The sequence below is a fragment of the Thamnophis sirtalis genome, unplaced genomic scaffold (assembly GCF_051295495.1).
Source record: "Thamnophis sirtalis isolate CommonGarterSnake01/CBP01778 unplaced genomic scaffold, rThaSir2_p1.2 scaffold_3, whole genome shotgun sequence".
Taxonomy (NCBI): domain Eukaryota; kingdom Metazoa; phylum Chordata; class Lepidosauria; order Squamata; family Natricidae; genus Thamnophis; species Thamnophis sirtalis.
Genome location: NW_028261383.1, coordinates 159,537,672 through 159,556,649, shown reverse-complemented (window position 1 = coordinate 159,556,649; position 18,978 = coordinate 159,537,672). Strand labels below are relative to the sequence as shown.

The window sequence follows — 18,978 nt, the reverse complement described above, 5'->3', positions numbered from 1 at the left end:
GATGACATCTCAGTTTGGGAAAAGATGGAGCATGAGAAGGAAGATCAAATAATCACATCTTAAATTCTGCACGGTACAAGACGGAGCAGAGGGAAATTCTAACAGATATTCAAAATTATGTTATAGTATATCCTATAACAATAGCCTACCCTGGAACCAGAGTTTATATAAAGATAAACTGATATATCTTTATATCAGTTTATATAAAGATTAACTTTATATATTGCCATGTTATGTTAGCAATTGTCATAGGCCTACCACATCACCCAAAATAATTATCTACTGCCAGATTTAAACAGAGATATGTTTCTTATCATACTAAATATTCATCACTACATCAATGCAAAAATGTCTGTGTCTCACATTTAACAACTGTTTTATAAAATATCTTTGTCAAGAAGGTAATCATCACTGTCTGTTACATTCACACTGTTTATTATTCCTCCAGCACAACCCCAATTAATGTGGGGTGGGTGGGGGTGGAGAAAGACACACACACTGGGGGGGGGAGGGAGAGAGAGGGCAGTCAGGGGCCTGTTGTGTGGAAAACAATTTTTCCACAAACAGGGGAGGGGGGGCAATCCCTCAAATGAGGAGTTTGTCATTATCCAAATTCTCAGATTATAAACTACTCTACTTCAATTTTGACATTTGGTGGTAAACTGCACCCTTGGAAATGCAGGTGTGCCTATACTCAAGAGAAAATGTGTTTCATCTATGGAATGTGGTTCAGTCCTCATTGTATTAAGATTCCCAATGATATTATTCCAGAATGACCATCAACCCCCCCCCCCCCCCCCAGAAAAGCAGGTAAAAATTATTGGGATGTCAACAGATGCAAAAGTCAGGTTTGGAAATAAAGTACAACTAGCCCTCAGCTTATGAAGTCAATTGAGGCCAGAACTGCCATTGTTAAGTGATGCAAACACCACTTAAAGAGATCGTTCCTGCAGTACAAGTGTTGGAATTAAGCGAATCGCAAGCAAAAAAGTTATTCTTTGCTCTGTGATCTCCTGCCAGCTTCTCCATTGACTTTGCTTGTCAAAAGCCAGAAAAGAAGCTTGCAAGTGGCTGTTGTGTGAGCATAGGGTGCTGTGATGTTGTATTCGCAAGCTGGACACCAAATGCCTTGAACACAATCTATGTGATTGTGGGGACTATGGGGATGCTGCAACGGCCGGAACACCAAGGACCAGTCATAAGAACCACTCATTCAATGTCCTTTGAACAGTGGCTGAACTAGTGGCCATTAACTGAGGACCATCTATATGTTTTTCCTCAGGAAAAAAAGTACGTCCCTCAGAAATAAAGAACCCCTCTACCCTTTCTTAAAATTAGTGAGGAACAATGGAATAATGGAAATTCAAAGGTATATAGCAAAGATGCTTATGATAGGTTGCTAACTTCCCTCGTTTTATATTTCCCAATTTCAACAGAATGAATTTTCATTCATTCAGTTCATATAATCAGGAATCATGTATTGTTTAGTACCTTTAAATTTGTCAAGAGACAACATTTAAATTAAGGGATGTCTTACTTAAGACATTGTAGTATTATGGGTTCTTTTTCTTTGTTTCTTACTTACTGTACTAGAGATTTACTTTAGACTGAGGTCTAAAAAAGGCTTCAGTATTATGGCCCTTGGGCTGCTGAACAAGATTTCATGCAGCATTCATGATTATTTGAGTTCAAGAACTCTAAGGCAAAGATAAGCCAACCTCAAAATCGCACCAATCTCGTCTTCAGCTATATCACAAGAGCTGTTTAAGCAATTTGTAAAAATCAACTTACCCACTTATTTCTTCCACATGCTTCCCACTGTTTGTTGTGCTAAGCAGAGGCACTGTCACACTGCCACAGCATTTGAAAATGGTGACGGAGGCAATTAGGACCCCATCATTTCAAATATGAAGTTCAGTAGCTCTGATTCTTGCAAGTTGTCAGAATTATAACATGCTAATTGCAAATATCTCTTACTATGCCATCACAGACAGGCAACTAATATAGCTTAATACAGGTAGTCCTCAACCTATGACCACAATTGAGCCCAACATTTCTGTTGTTAAGTGAGACATTTGTTAAGTGAATTTTGCCCCATTCTACGACATTTCTTGCCACAGTTGTGAAGTGAATCACTGCAGTTGATAAGTTACTAACCTGGTTCTTAAGTGAATCTGGCTACTCCATTAACACTGCTTGTCAGAAGGTCGCAAGACCCTGCCACAGAGCAATGGTCCTAAATATGAACCGGTTGCAACTGAATTTTGATCACATGATCTTGGGGATACTGCAATGGTTGTTAACTCTAAAAACCGGCCGTAAAGTCACTTTTTTCAGCACCGTTGTAACTTTGGTCTCTAAATGAACTGTTGCAAGTCGAGGTACACTCTACTTGTACAAGTCATTGTTCCATCCTTATACTAAATATGCTGGCACTATGCTGGCACCTCAAATGCAATTTTGTACAACAATCTCAGTCTTCAATAAAGAAATGCATTTACAATTCACAAAGATGTTTGTACTCAAGCAAGAGTTTTTCTTGCCTTCCTAACTAAAGATGAATGGTGGCTCCTGCTTTGAAAAACAGGGTCTTTATCATGGAAATACTGGCACAATTCTAAATATAGTAGCACAACTGGTGGTGCTATTCCGACAGGAGCTAAAAGCATCTGTATAAATGAGGGTGGAGGATAACAGTGAGGGACATCACCCAGCAAGAGAATCAGTAAGGTTAGCAAGACCTCTTCTGCCAGATTCAATTGCATATCTTAAGGCTTATCACTGGAAGATGGTTTCTCATTAATTATCCTTACTATTCATTTCTCCTGCATGCCAGTTTTGACCTTTCCGTAAAATTTGTCAGGGATTTTTGTTCCAAAGTATAGCATTGCTCACCCAGGATATATGGCTGCAATATTTCAAAAATCCCCCACCATCACAACTGTGCTTATACTGCACTTTTTGTATCACACTTTGCTAGTGACTATTCATCAAAATACGGTCTACACTGCAATTACCAGATAGCAAGAAAACAACTGACCACTGAAGTCATAGATGAATGCTGAGCAGTTAGCATTTGTAAAAGGAAAAAAAAAACCTTGAGACTTCCTCAAAGATAAGCATCATACTGTTTTGGCAATCAGATTTGTTTACTTCCAATAAATATTTCAGGCTTATTAAATGTTGTCAGTATCTAGATAACCAGCACAGCAGTGGTGGGATACGACCGGTAAACCCCAGTATGGGCGTACCAGGGCTTGCTGGGAACACCAGGTACTGTTCCGGTACAGTGCTCCTGAGGGCCTACCTGCCCGCCCACGTTCCTTACCTGTATTTAAGCTGTTCAGGGCTTCCATGCATGCACACAGAGCATACAGCATCTGCGCGACGCTCTGCCAAGCAGCTGAAGAGTCACAGAGGCATCGTGGAGTGTCACAGGCGGTAAGTATGCATGCGCACGTGCTGTATGCATTCATGTGGTGGACGCCCAGCTCCGGAACCCACCACTGCAACACAAACTAGTTCAGCTACTTCAAATTACTTACCTGTGACATACAAATTAAGACTGGCTTCAAATTCTAGTTGTAAACTCCCTAGTTAGCAACCAGGAAAAGAAGACCATGAAAAAACAAGAGCATGACCATTAGGCTGGCTCCCAACTGTTAATACTTTGTGAGCCGAGGTGGCGTAGTGGTTAAATGCAGCACTGCAGGCTACTTCAGCTGACTGCAATTCTGCAGTTCGGCTGTTCAAATCTCACCGGCTCAAGGTTGACTCAGCCTTCCATCCTTCTGAGGTGGGTAAAATGAGGACCCGGATTGTTGTTGGGGGCAATATGCTGACTCTGTAAACCGCTTAGAGAGGGTTGAAAGCCCTATGAAGCGGTATATAAGTCTAACTGCTATTGCTAACTGCTATACTTTGTAACTCTCCAATTCAAAATTTATATACATTAATGTACTCTGAAACTGGCAGTTTAATTCAAATAACATTATAAATCATACAATTGTTCATTAACACAATGTGACAACCAACCTATGTTTCAGACAACCGGTATTTATTAATCAAAGTATTTATTAATCAAATTTATATGGCCACCCATCAACATGTTCAATCAAGGTTTTCTTTTTCCAACAGAGAAAAAGTAGGGAGGCAGTTGATTTCAGAAATATATTCTACTTCTAAAAACACATATTATCTACTGATGCAGGTGATAATATTTGTGCGTGCACTGTACTTTAGGAAATGTTTTCATACGGTTTTCCATAATTTGTCCATGTCCTAGGTTAGAAACAAGGACCCAACTAAGCAGGTTTTAGATTAGAGAAAACTGCAAGCTAAGTTTTGCACTGTTTCAGATTTCACAAGTCTCTGAGAGTACAAATTAAAGTTTTCGCAATTTCACATAAACTTAGGTAGTATATATACATGGGAGAAGAGAAATTGCAATTTTATGCGATGCGTGCATCTTGACATTTGACACGAAATTAAAAACACTCTGTACAATATAAAAGCAGTTCTGAATCTACATCTGAAATTACATTTCCAGTCAAGAAAATGCAAAACATCTATTTAGATCATGTTTAATCTTTAGAGCAGATTGCCCAATCTTACCTAGGATTAGAGCTGTATCTAGTTTTTAGATCTATGTTAAAGGTTGCCCTCCAGAAAGGCAGGGGAAGGGTAAAAGAACTACTTTTGATTTCATTTATTATTTCATATTTTTGTTTAGTTAAAAAGTGATGCATCTAATACTTTTCAGTATCTGCCATTATAATATTCTATCTTGGTAAATAACACACGGAGGTCCTTGGAGGCTGAATCTGTCATCCAATTGGCCTCTGTTTTAAAGTACACTGAACTGGACTTCATTATTTTATATAAGCTTCCTTAATCTACCAAGACTGTTGTATGCTTCATGCATGAAAAATAAATATATTTAACAACTTCCATTCAAACTGATTTTCTAATCTGAAAATTCTTCACAGTTCATTAAGCGGGTAGCAAACTTAATTCCACCAGCTATCTAGAACCTGGTGGAAAGGCCACTAAATCAGTTCTCTCCCTCTGTCTCCCTCTCTCATCTGAGAGATGGAAAGGAAAAAGGGGCAAGAGCCAAGGTGGCGCAGTGGTTAAATGCAGCACTGCAGGCTACTGCTAGATCAGCAGGTCAGCGGTTCAAATCTCACCGGCTCAGGGTTGACTCAGCCTTCCATCCTTCCGAGGTGGGTAAAATGAGGACCCAGATTGTTGGGGGCAATATGCTGACTCTCTGTAAACCGCTTAGAGAGGCCTGAAAGGCCTATGAAGCGGTATATAAGTCTACTGCTATTGCAAGGAAAATTGTAAAAAGCCTCATTAATCTATATATCACCATTCTTGCTGATGTTTTTACAATTTTAATATTTCTGTCTTACTTGACCGTATTTATCCAGGATGTTATCTGATGGCATTATTTTCTATCACCCCCAACAATTTATATACTACTTAAATGACTAGTTTCTATAGCTGAAATAATGCGCTGTAGAGCAAAACGTTTTGAACCAAGGTAGATCAAAAGGGCTGATTTTCAGAATGCATCCAAACTCCAGAACCCATGATTCCCATGGAATTATTTCACAAATTTTATAAAACATCTTATGTCATAAAGATCATCATAAAGCAGTTAATTACATAATTCTTAATTTATTACATAATACAAGTTTATTACATAAAACATTTCCTGTGCTGATGTTTGATTGTGCTCTATAGTTCAACATGGGCTAATTTCAAGCCAGAGGCATCTCTTAATATATTCCAACTTTTTCACTAAGGGTAGTATATTAGAAGCTCTGTCACTGTTGAAGGCATTAAGGAATCTGGTAAGGAAATATCTCTGAAACTATGACCCAACAGGACATCAGTTATCAAGTTTCTAATATAAGTTATTTTTAAGGAATTTAAAAGAATGACATGACCTGGTAAGGAAATATCTCTGAAACTATGATTCAACAGAACACTGGTTATTTAGTTTCTCATATCTACTTGTAATATAACCTATTTTTAAGGAATTTGAAAGAATGACATGACCAAAACAACCCTAATTTGGTCATGTTAGCTTCCAGCGGTATTTCTAGCTTGATACAATCTAGAATTTTATTTTGTTATCCAAATCCATAGTTTGAAGGAATCTAATATTCTTCCATCTGCCTTTTTTATTGACCAATTTTTATAACCATAGGGGGGGGGGAAATAACATTACTTTGCATTTGGTATTAAGATTGATGTCCTCGTTTATCCACATTGATCATTGCAGTGTACCCAAATGAAATTTTGCATTTCATTTTGGTTTCACTATGTTCTGTTCAGTCAATTTTGGAACCAAGCAAAATAAAGCCCTAAATCAATGTCTTTGTTACTAATTTTTATTTCACGGTCACTCTATAACTATTGTCATTACTTTGGTCTTCATGTTTAGCTACAGTCCAGCCTTTTCACTATATGTCTTTACTTTCTAAGATATGTTGTTTTATATCTTTTAAATGCTTTGACAGTAAAGTAGTGCCAGTATATCTTAAATTCTTTAATGGTTCTGCTGTCAATTTCCAAATCATCTAAGTTAAACCTTTTCAAAAACTGACATTGTGTTTTGAATTAAAATTGAGGACAAAATACAGCCATACTGAACACTTTTTCCAGTCTTGAACCGGTTTGTGTGTTTCTAAGTTGTTCTGACAAGGGCTTCTTGGTTATTGAACAATGATTTTATCATCCGAATCAAATGTTCTAGAATGCCTATTTCTTTCAGATAGATCATGTTCACTATCACAGACTTCAGTTAATAAGCATAAATGCATATCCTTTTGAAATGCACATACTTGTGCCATGGCTCCATCAAACATTTGCAGTATCTCTTCCATTTCCGCATGAACAACCCATATTATACCTTGAGTATTTGCAAAGTAAAATGCCATGTATAAATTAAGTCAAATAAATACATATATAGCCGTTAAATTACTTTAACCCTCCGGCTTGATAAACTTCCACCTTTTCTTGCTCTTCGGTTCTGTAATGAGTTATTAAAAAGGAAAAATAATCTGAAATGCAGTACTGAATTCAAAGAAGTAGCAAAAGGAAAGTATCCTCCTTTAACTGTGTTAAATATTCAGAGGCGGCTATGGAATTGTTAAGAAAATGCTTACATTCTAATAACAGATAATTGTACATTTTGTTAAGGGAAGGATCAGTAGAAGCGTTCAGCTAACAGATGAAGTCCCTATCAACACAAAAGTGGGGAGAGGGGAGGACCAAAGTCAGTCAATATTTGGCAGGGCTGCTAGGAAGAGTGGGGAGGGGGGGGGAAATCTTCATGATTTTTAAATGATGCCTGAATTTCCAGTGAAGAATTCCAAGGTATCATTCCTTTATGAAAATGAAATGATTTCCAAAGGTCAAAAGGCTCCTTCAAGATTCTCCATTACTGGAATTCCGTTCCACAACAGTTAATGTAGACCAAGCAAATAACCTAAAATTAGCTCTGCTGCCAGCTGTGTTTTGTTTTGCAGTCGTGCACGTGCGTTCATCTCTTCCATTTGCGAAAACAGGGTAGGCACAGATCTATGGTGCTGCTTTGTGAAATGAGGTAGGCGACACATTTTCCTACAGATAGAGAGTCCGTGGAAACAACAGACAAACAAACAAACAAACTAGAAACAACACCATAAAGGCCTAATCAACCATGCAATACATCAAGGTATTTCTTCTATTAGTCATAAAGATGAGAATTCTCATTAATTTCCCTTAACAGAAATAAGCCACATTCCGTCTTTGGCCATGCTGCCCAACTTCTGTTCTTTCTTTCCCCCCCCCCCCCCCCCAGCAATCTAAAATTTCTGCTAGTCATGTGTTCTAACTGCAAATATGCAAAGAGCTGAAATAATAATATGGGATACAATAAAGATAAAAGGACACTTGCACCAATGTAGATAGTTCCCTAAAGAAAAAAGCAATTTCCCTATTTCAGAAATCAATGTCAGCTGAAACAGCACCTGAATCTTCTTTAGTGCTAGCAACATCTATTGAGGGAAATGGGTGGGTTGGAAATATGAAATATAAATGCATACAATAATTCCTCCATCACACCTGAATGCAGTATCTGGATTAGGAGATCCATGACAGATCACAAAGCACAGACATTTTTGCCCTTCAGCATCTTATCTTGCTCCCCCCCCCCCGCCTCTGTTGCCATTTCTTAATTTTACTTATTTTATTTGTAAAATGTATTAATCCCCCATCTTGCCATATGATAACTCTGATAAACAACCAGGACTTTGGACAATCATCAAACAAGAATGTTGCTGCAATGAGGAAAATGTCCTCCACATAATCGAATATGTTGATTGGAAAACCTGATGAAGTAGGATTTGAATTTTTCTGGAAAAAGTGCTTTAGATTGGGGGGATTTTTAGTAAATATATATTTAATCTACCACATACAGGTTTGAGAGCAAGCACCATTTGGCGAATAATAATGGCTAAGCCAAATATCAAAGAAGAGCTCTCACTACACTTGTTGAAAAACAGAGTTCAATTTTACTTGTATTTCAGCTCCGTTTTTCCCAGCGAGGAAATACTTTCTTCTTTTAGAGCCCATTTATTTAGTTGAAGGTGCTGCCGAAATTCCACTTTAGTAGAATACGTACTAGATTGTGAAAGGCATTTGAAAATATTACTTTGCAAACTACATAGCCATGATTAAAACAACTCCCTCTGAACCATTAAAGCAGCCACATCCTTTAAAAAATGCACACAGCCGTTTCAAAGCCTGGTTAGTCCAGGATGCCTCCACTTATAGGCATATGCACAACCACTTGCTTTTTTTCAGCAATCACAATGCGATTGGAGGCATAGGATTTTATCCTTAATGTCAAAGAACTGGATTTACCTTATTTTGTGGGATAGGAAGGTTAATTAATAAGTTTAGTGCCACAATAGGGCTTGAAAATAGATCTTCAATAAATTCTCCATCTCCTCTCCCATAATAAGATGACATGGACAGAAATAGAACTCAGAGTCATCACAAATTCTTAAGAGAGGTCACTATGTATTTTCACTCCTACAGATTTTGTTCAGTTCCCTCCCCTGAAGAGCTCACATTTTCTATTTTTAGATACTTACATGGCCCCAATACATTTATATCCTAGTACATGAAGTTTTTAACATATTCATCCCCAGAATTATCCTGTGAGGTAGGGAAATTATTTTCTAGGTGACAATCTAACAGCCCATATTCTCAAATGCTACCCAATCCTAAATGTATTTATTTAGTAACTCCCAATGACTTCCCTGAAGTATTTTCAGAATTGAGCAAACTGCATGTATTTACTTGAAAGCATTATTGATTACAATAGCATTTATTTCCAAGCAATACTTTTAGGTTTACAACCAAATCAGACCGTCTCTATATATAAACTTTTTCCTTTCACCAAGGAAATGCAATATTTCCAATATGCAGCTGTTACCAAAAAGAACTCAACAAATTGTTTTCTGAAACTATATGGTTTCAGAAAACCATGCTGTCCATCTTTGCCATAATGGAGATCTGGAAAGGGCATATATTTTGAGGTGGCTTTTCTCTTTTCTGACACTTTTCTTCTTCTGCCTCTAACATCTTTCGGAAGAAAATCTCAGCAGATAATTGTAGCATCATTCTGTCGGAACACTGTTTAAATTTCCAATATTCGGTGCCAATTTTAATCAATTGCCCCAAAATTTTGATACAAGGATTTCAGATTTCCAACCTCACCAATCCCAAGCAAATACTTATTCCGTTCTTCCTTATCATTGGGCAAGCCCCAGCAAATAATGCAATGTTTCATGCAAAGTAGCTCCTTCTGAATTAAAAGAATGAACCATCTGTTTACCACCTTCCCTTGTGCTTCCAAGATGCAAGTTAATAACATAAATGTCTTTGAGTGTCTTTCTGTAGGAGAAGAGGCTGAACTGGAAGATGGTGTTAAACGTGCCATTAGTTTGGAGTCATTGTGTTGTCACAAGAGACCAAGTCCAGCCCTCCATAAATTCTGTTGATCTTTATCTAGCATCAATTTAGCTTTGACTATTAATTGACTAGATTCTTGTATTATAGGTAGCAATAATAATCTCTACTGTGCTTTGAACTCAACAAATGCTCCTTGTTATTTGTGCCTGATACTTTCTATTGGCTATTCCAATGAAGGACGTGGTGAGCAATGTCAACCAGCAACTGTTTCCTATCCATAGCAAAGAACTTACTGTCCTTGTTCATTTATCCTGGGATTAAGGCATAGACTTCCACAACACATAAGCTACAAATTCAAACATAGAACAACATTATGTAGGCATGAAAACAAGATATATGACTATTTCCATGTATCCTCAACAAGAAAATAATACATTGCTGGTGTCTATATTCAGGTTAGTAGTTCAAAGTTAGTCAGGCCTATCTTATCTGAAGGCTGCACCAAGGACAATAATATCAAAAAGGAAAAGTCCAATTGATTCATAGCACACGTTTCTGAAGCAAACATCAGAGCAATTATAGGCTGCCTTTTACATTTCCACAGTGTGATTAATGATGCCAAATAATATGTTCTGTCTGCAGCCAAGAATTCAGTAGTAGTCCGGTTAAGAAAAATTCCCCAAGAGCAAATGCTCTGTACAAGTGTAAGTAATAGAACATGGAGCATAAGAACAATGAAATTATCTGTAATACAATATTTTGGTTGCTTAGTTCTAAATTCCAAAAGGAGTAAAATAATGAACGAACACACACACACACACACACACACACACACACACACAAACACACACAGAGTGGGGAGGGACCTAATAGGATATAAATATGAACTTATAAATAAAACAATATACCATGGAAGCGTGATAATTGTACTAGATCTGTGATGGCGGACCTATGGCACATGTGCCGGAAGTGGCACACAGAGCCATCTCTCTGGGCACGTCAGCCGTCACCCGTTGCTCTTCCAGTTTCTGCTGGTTTTCACAGGTATTAATAATTTTTGTTATGTCCTGGCGAAGACGAGTGTCTCCTGCCGGCAGTTTAGCTTGAAGCTCACGCAGCCAAATGACAGAGGCTCTGTTAAAGAAGGACGCGGATGAAGACGCCTTAATGGCCCAGGCCGCCGCCTGATGAGTCTTGTGGCAGGCCTTCTCCACTTTTTTGTCCTCTGCCTTGAGGCCCTCCAACAGTTCAGCTGGAAGGACTGAATTAGAAGTGAGAGCCGCTGGGGGGGGGGGGTGTCTACAGATGGCAGGACCAGGATGTCTTCCAGCATGTGGTCAACCGAGTACAGTTTCTTGTCCCCGCCACTGGCCGCGGCCAGGGAGCCAGGCTGGGCCCATTACCATTAAATGACATCCATAAAGAGATTGGGGACCGGCACCAGCTCTTGCTGAGGTGCCTGAACATTAAACATGCTAGCATTGGGGTTAACCGGAACAGAATCCGAGGATCCCTACATGGTCTTAGGTTTAGTACCCACTTGGGTGGTGTTCTTAGCCTTGTGCAAGATGGACTTAAATAGGCTAGGCTTAAAAAGGCAGGAGCATCCAGAGGAAGATCCTCGTCCACCTGCTCCTCGTGATCCGGGTCCTCCAAAACAGAAGCCTTGCTTAGCGCCGAGGACTCCAGAGATGGGTGAAGGACCCGCCTGGCAGTAGAGGGAGCCTTCTGCCTGGGCTGAGAGGAGTTGGTAGCGATGGGTGTTTGGTCACGCCTCTGCATCCCCTGGGCAATGCCCCGAGAGATGGCACGGCCGACCACCGCCTGCATGTGGGCGAATAACTCATGTTCCTGAGCTATGGCAGAGTCCAAACCAACGGGGTCCCTGGAAGAAGGAGGAACATGCCGGGCAAGGATGGGATCAGTGAGCCCCCCGGGATTAGGGTCCTCAGGGGTGGGCCCTGACTTAGAAACACACGAAAAGGCAAGAGAGCCCGGTTCAGCCAGACACCTATCCGGGAGAGGTCCTGGGAATCCACTTCCTCATCAATTACAGACAATCCCCCCTTGAGAGTGGTGGAATGAGTGTCCCAATGGGAGGGGTAGGCTGTCACAAAAGGACTAATAGTCCTGAGACATGTCAGTGTTCTGGGAGTAGGGCCTCTGGTAGCAGCCAGAGGAGGAGGGCTGGTCTAAGGCCCAAAAGGATTGCTTTCTATAAAAGCTGGAACCCTTACGTCAGATTTTTTGGTGACCGAAGGCATAACCTTCTTTTTGTCCTTATTCTCTATAAGGACTGGATCTAGCGTCTCCCCAAAAAGCTTATCCCCCTTGAATGGGGCGGAAGCAAGCTTCCACTTTGACCTCATTGTCCACATTCCAATGTCTAAGCTATAAGAGGTGAGAGGTGGTGACGTTGGAAGCTAAGGCCCTAGACGCAAACTCCGTGGCATTCAAGGTAGTATCCGCCGTGTATTCAGTGGCCGCAATAATCTTGTTGACATCCTGTCTGAGTCTGCTATCCATGGCCGGGAGTTTGGTGAGTAACTGTCTCAGCCAGATGAGAGAGGCTCTGGAAAGGAAGGAAGCAGAGGCGGAAGTCTTAATCGCCCAAGCAGCCACCTGATGAGTTTTATGGCAGGCTTTCTCTGCCCTCTTGTCCTCTGCCTTGAGCCCCTCCAGTAGGAAGCACCGAGGAAGAAGTGAGTGCAGCCACCGGCACGTCCACAGGGGGCAGCTGCAGCAAGTCCTCCAGACTAGCATTCACCGTATATAGTTTCCTGTCACTACCGCTAGGAGTGGCAAGAGTACCCGGCTGTGCCCATTGTTTCTGTACTACGTTGAGGAATAATTTGGGAATGGGCACTATTTCCTGAGCCTGAACTGGTTCCTCAGCCTCACTGAGGTCCGAGGGATTAGGAGCCGCCTGATCCAGGGTGGCAGAGCCCAAATGGGTAGAGGCCTTAGCCTTATTCAAGATAGTCTTGAAATTAGTATGGTTGAACAAACCAGTGAAAGCGGGCTTATCGGGTACAGCAGATTCATCCCCTGAGAAGTGTGGGTCAGGGTTGGGCAAGATATCTTCCTCCCAGGCAGAATCCTCACTGTCCAGTGAGAAATGGGGAGAGGCAGGCTGTGGGGCCTGTGGAACCTCCTTCGGGGGAGCCGGGGCCTGAGAGTGATGGGTCTTGCGTGGGCGCTTGGCCCGCTGGTGCATCCCAGTCTCTATCCCCTGGAAGATGGCCCTGGCAATAACGTCCTGCATCTCAACAGAAAGAGTGGGGCCCCGATCCTCCACATGGCGACCCCTAATGGAAGGTTGATCCAGTGGGAATTCTGGGTCCAGATGGCTTGAGGGAGCTGGACCCTCCTCTCCCACAGATAGGCATTCAAAGAGGCCTGCATGGTCAGCCATTGAGGATCCTAGGGATGCTGCCATAGCTAGCGAGGCCTGAGGGGAGAATTCCTGCCTTTCCCCTTCATTCTCAGAGATGGGAGGCTTTTGCCCTGGCTTCAGGTGAGGAATCTCTGGGAGGGGACCGAATGGAAGCCTGGGCCTGCTGCTGAGCCTTATGGAATTGTTTTTCCAAGGCCTTCTGGCGACGAAGGGCATCCTTAGGTGGAGCACTGAAGGCCAAATGGACCTGGTGTAAACAGAGACCAGATGATCAGGTGCGAGTCTATCACTCCCAGCACCAGCGCAGATCGAAAAGCCTGACCACTGAGGCCAAGAGAATGCTTGAGCCACAGGGAATCAATCCCAAGACAAAGACCCCACTGGAAGTCCGGACAAGCAGTCTGACGCAGCGATCTGCTGTGAGCAGGGCAGAAAGGCACTGGCAGGCAAGAAAAACACGGGGAAAAAGCAAAAACAAAATGGCGGCCACGCCAAAAATCAATCCAAAATGGGCATTGGAAGTAGTTAAAGAAGTCTGCCGAGGCTTCGCACCAGCAGCCAGCTCCTCCAAGCGAGCACAGACAGCAGCGACAAAAAACCCTGCCGGGAACACGATCGCACAGGCGTTGGCACTCTGACCCCAAACTTCAACTGGCAGCTGCCTGCGACCTCCGCAGCGCCCGAGCGAGCCCTGGACACCATGAGAGCCAGGAATGGTGAGGGAGGACTAGAAAAGGGCAATAAAAAACTCTTCTCACTGCTCCTGCTCTCTAGGGAAGGAATGGGAAGGAAAATCTTAAGGTAATAGCAAAAAAATGGAATTAGAGAGTCCAAGCACTTTGTAGGACTGAGAGAAAAATAAAACGCATCCACTGGGCTTTGACTGAATTGAAAAATCTGGCAGTCAAGGCAACACCAGAGGCGTGGCTAAAGTTTCAATTCAGTCCTGGGCAGATTGAGTTTAACCCATGCTTGGACTCTCCAAGCAGCGTACAGGAAAATTTGAGATTTTCAAAACTGTGATCCAAGGAGTACTGGTACAAGGAGTACCATAGCATCCATTCAGGTTATCTATTAGAAAAATTACTGAACAACTAAGAAATATATGTTCTTAGTTCTGTGCTTTATTATGACAAAGACTGGTGATCCTTTTTGACCAGATTATCAAACTAGCTAACAAGGCTAAAATCTAAATCTAAAATAGAAGTCATTTTTGAGTATCATGTCTTGAAAAGACAATTCAAGATGAAGAAAAGGAGTTGAGGTCTCTAATGTGACAAGACCACAACTCTGAAATAGTTTGTTAAAAAGGAAGGAACGTTTGCTCTAACAGCCCTTAAAAAGGGAACTTCCTCTAAAGGGGTGACTCAAAAAACAAAAGAATGAAAGACAAGTGAAGAGCCTGTTATCACAGCTGCCAGTTCTTTAGCGAGTGTTGGCCTTCATATCATTCTTCCCAAGAACATAAGATGTTGGAATAGTGTATTGGCATAACATATGTATAGATTCAAGCAGTGTGGTCTTTTGTAATCGATGTAAATTTTGCCAATGAGCAGATTTTCTAAGAGCCATCCACAATTTTTTGGTATGACGTCTAGTGTGCTGATAACCTGTGATAGGCAGATGTTACCAGGATGGGTGCTAAAGGTATTGTCACAGGATGTAAGCTGTTCCAAGTAAAGCTGTCTTTTGCAATTGACTGTGATTTTGTTAATGCTAATGGTGTTGAAGTACTGCTTCAGATGTTTTGGGACTGCACCCAAGGTGCCTATTACTACAGGTACTATCTTTGCTTATTATTAAGATTTAGATGGCGACAATGTAACCCTGGGAAACTAACATCAATCAAACCCATATTTTAAAAAAATACCAACAACTTATGCACCAAACTAAAGACTAACAAATTTTAACTAGTCTCTTAGCGAAGTCACAGCCTTTGCACGTATGTTGGACTCAACTTGCATCCTTACCCAGTACCTGAGGGCCATCAAGACCTTCCAGAAGGCCAAAAGGAGTAGGGGGCTTTTGAACCTCGAGAGTTGTTTCATTGTAAAAGAGATGTAATGTGGGGGGGAAGGAAAATAGAAAAGCTATGCAGAACTGACATTGTTTACAAATAATATTATAGATGAAAGAAACATTTGCAGGAAAAAAAAGTAGGACAGATAATAGGTGAGGTGCTACAGGTATCATTACATTTGTCAAACAGAAAGACATCCGAAGAAGAATGAAATATCCAATAAATTCTTTAAAGCTGCAGAAGGAGGTCATTAAAGTGGTAACAGTTATATTATCAATAAATAAGGAACAAGGCTACATCTTAGAGACTGCAAAAAATTGGTGTGGCACCAAAGCAGGGACATGCAAAAGAATGTACAAATTATTAAATTTAAAGCAGTAGTTTAAGATTTTACAAAGAACAACAAACATACAGATAAAAATGTCAAATAAATAGGCAGGTTTTGCAATTGTTGATTTTGCCTCCGATTATTTTTCTGGAAATAATAAAAGAAACTATTGTAAAAAAAAAATCTGTAAAACCATTTAGAATAAGCCATACACACACACATATATATATATATATATAAACACAGAGAATATATTGTCCCCATATATGTTTCACTTATATGAATGTATAAAAATACTAGGATTGCAATATATGACAGAAAGCTAGAATCAAACCGATGTAGCTGTGACAATAACTATTTGTGATATGCAGACTATAGCTTTGTTGGAAAAATAACTAATTATGAAAGTAACTGAAAAGTAAAAATGTAACTTATTGTTACAAATAAAAATGGTAATTTCAACTAATATAGTGAGTTCACTGATTCTGAAAAAATGAAGATGCTGTATAGTTTTGTTACCTTTAGCTCAAGATTAAAGATGATGAGCATGATAGAGATTAATAGGAAGGAAAACAATAACAAGCTTAGACAAGATCATGAAACTAAGTGTATTACTACTACAACAAAAATCAGAAGGATAAAAGCAATGGTGTTTTTAATGACAAGGCATGGCAGTGAACACTGGACAATACTGAAAAAGGATGAGAGAACGAATATACACACCTTTGAATTATGGATTTGGAGATGGTTATTAAGAGTACTATGGATTGTAGAAAGAACCAATAGTCTTTGACCAAATAAAGACTGCCTGCTGCCTGAAAGGTATGATCAGCAAACAGAAACTCACATGCTTTGAGCATGGCAGGTGACCAAAAAAATAATGACTATGCCTAGTTAACAGAGGGAAATAGAAGGGAAAAAATGACAAGGTAGATGAATGGAATCAAAGTTAAGTACAAAATTGTCCCCAGAAAAGCTACAAGTTATTACAAGAGACAAGTCAAAATGGCAAACATTTCTCCATGCAGTCAATAGGTACGAAGCCCAATTTACTGACTCCAAAACTAGCATACATTTTAAGGTCTGTTGATCTCAAAGGTTTTTAGTAGGTCTTAAACAAAAGACAACATCGAAAATGACTAACAACATTCACTCTTCTCTCCATCTTTTGTGGCTGCTGAGGGGTTGTTGGGGTTTTTTTGCCTTGGTTTCATCACTCCTAAAAAAACCCAATGTTTCCTTACTTCCTTATTTAAATATGCTCACCTCATCCCAAAGAGTTGCAAAAACACACACATCCGTAAAAGTCCATCCACAAAACAGATTAAGGCAACCTATAAATTAAACCTCCCCACTTTTTTTTATAACTAAACTCTGAACTCCAACCGCCAGGTTAAAAAAAAAGAGCTAATAAGCCTGTTTCCAAAATGTTAGACAGGCTCTGATTCTGTTAACTTTTGTTTTAACTCTTGGACAGAATTCCAGGTTTGGGAATGTTCATGCCCTTTACAATGATGCAGGCATCATCATCATCCTTCAAAGATCTCGGTTACCACTCATTAGCTACTATAAAGCACTTTCCCACCTCTGGAACCTCCCCCCCCCCCAAAGAATCACTGGGACCCCTATGGTTAAGAAATATCCCTTTTTACACAGCACATCAAGCCTACCAATGAACCAAGATAGTAAAACCTCTGCAAAGTAAGGAAGGCCATGAATGCACCCAGCAACTATGAATTCCTAATATATACTCAGGTGCTAGCAACACACACATGGCCTCTAACAGTTCCATCTGGCCCCAAACTTAAGACTCTCAAGCCAAACGCTGAATGGCACAGGGGAGGGGGGGTGCCGACCCTCCTTTAAACCAGGTTCAATGGCACTTCTTTTCTCCACCCCAGACAACATTGGGGGCTAGTTTCTGAAGGCCAGAAGAAATCACAGCTTCCTGCCATTCCTCCCATTCAAGGATCCCCATAACTTTAACCTTAAACTGTCTACTGTTGATCTCACCCCATTCCTAAGAGGTCTGTAAGGGGCATGCATAAGCGCACCATCGTGCCTACCGTGCCTGTCCTACTGTCCCCATTTATTCGTCCCCATTTCATTCATACTCGTGTTTATTCTTACACCTATTATCTTGTAAACGATTGACAAATCAAATAAATATAATATAATAAAATAGAGTTACGTTGCAGACACCACCATTCCCCACTTCTTTGCTTGGGACCTGTTGCATCCTCTCTCTCTCTCTCTCCCTCTCTCTCTCCCTCTCTCTCTCTCCGGGGGGGGGACATTCCTCCTCTTCCTCTCTCCCCCTCCACCCCCATATCCATCACCCCACCACTCCATCCCCAGCATGGGAAAAACACAAGAGAGGCTTGAGCACGTCCACCCGCTCCTTCTCACCCGAAAGGGTCCCCTTTCTGCATGGGGAAGGGGACCGAACTTTGCAACCCGAAGAGGCAAGACGGCGCCACTTACCTCCGGGGGTGGGAGGGAGGAAGGGAGGGAGGGGGAGGGAGGAGGAAGGAGGAGGGGGGAGAGCAGGGACCCCAGTCGTCCCCCCCCTCGCCTTTCCGTCGCTGGCGTGTCTTCGTGCCCGCCGCTTTCCTCTTCTTCTTCTTCGTCTTCTTCCTGCTCCCCCCTTCCCTCCCTCCCTCTTGGGCGGGGAGGAGGAGGAGGAGGAGAGGTGGCGCCGCCGGCCGAGGGAACCTTGCTGTCCCCCCACCGCTTCCTCTGACGTGAGCGGTACAGCGTAGGTAGAAGCCGCCGGAGGAGGAGGAAGTTCTGGGCAGCAACAAGTGAGGGCAGCTGCAGCGGGGCTGAAGCGCCCGGCGAGAGAAAGCAGACGGGCCAACTCGGGGCGGAGCGACGGGCCGGGAGGAAGGATGGAAAGAAAGGGGGGGAGGTTACCCGCCGAGCCACCGAGGCTGGAGCTCCTAGAGAGTCCCACGGGCCGGGGAGCTAACCCGGAGGGGGTGGGGGGGGAGGCAGGAGAGGGTCGGCAGGTCGGGGCCTGGGTCCGTCCGGGCGGATGGATGGATGGATAGCTTGCGGACGGTGAAGGTGGAGCCGCCGAGGCCGCGGGGACGGAGAGGGAGGCAGGAAGGCCAAAAGAAAAGGGAGGGGGGAACGGGGATATTTTTTTTAAGAGTGGGGGAGGAGGAAAGAGGGGGGGGGAGAAAAGAAAAGGGAAAAAAAAGAAACAGAAAAAAAGGGGGGAAAGAAGCTGCCGGCCCCTCCCCCTGCCTG

The 18,978-nt window shown here is 41.8% G+C and overlaps 1 protein-coding gene across 8 annotated transcripts in view; it reads right to left on the bottom strand.

The window, feature by feature from the left end:
- R3HDM2 (R3H domain containing 2) overlaps positions 1 to 18,461 on the bottom strand; it is a 181,385-nt gene extending 162,924 nt beyond the window's left edge. For 4 of the 8 annotated variants that reach the window (XM_087710600.1, XM_087710602.1, XM_087710607.1 and 1 more), the window contains exon 1: positions 18,208 to 18,461. The gene's annotated coding sequence lies outside the window, so the exon portion shown is untranslated. The remainder of the gene's footprint in view (positions 1 to 18,207) is intronic. The other 4 variants (XM_087710604.1, XM_087710603.1, XM_087710605.1 and 1 more) reach the window with 1 other exon arrangement.
- Positions 18,462 to 18,978: the final 517 nt, after the last annotated feature.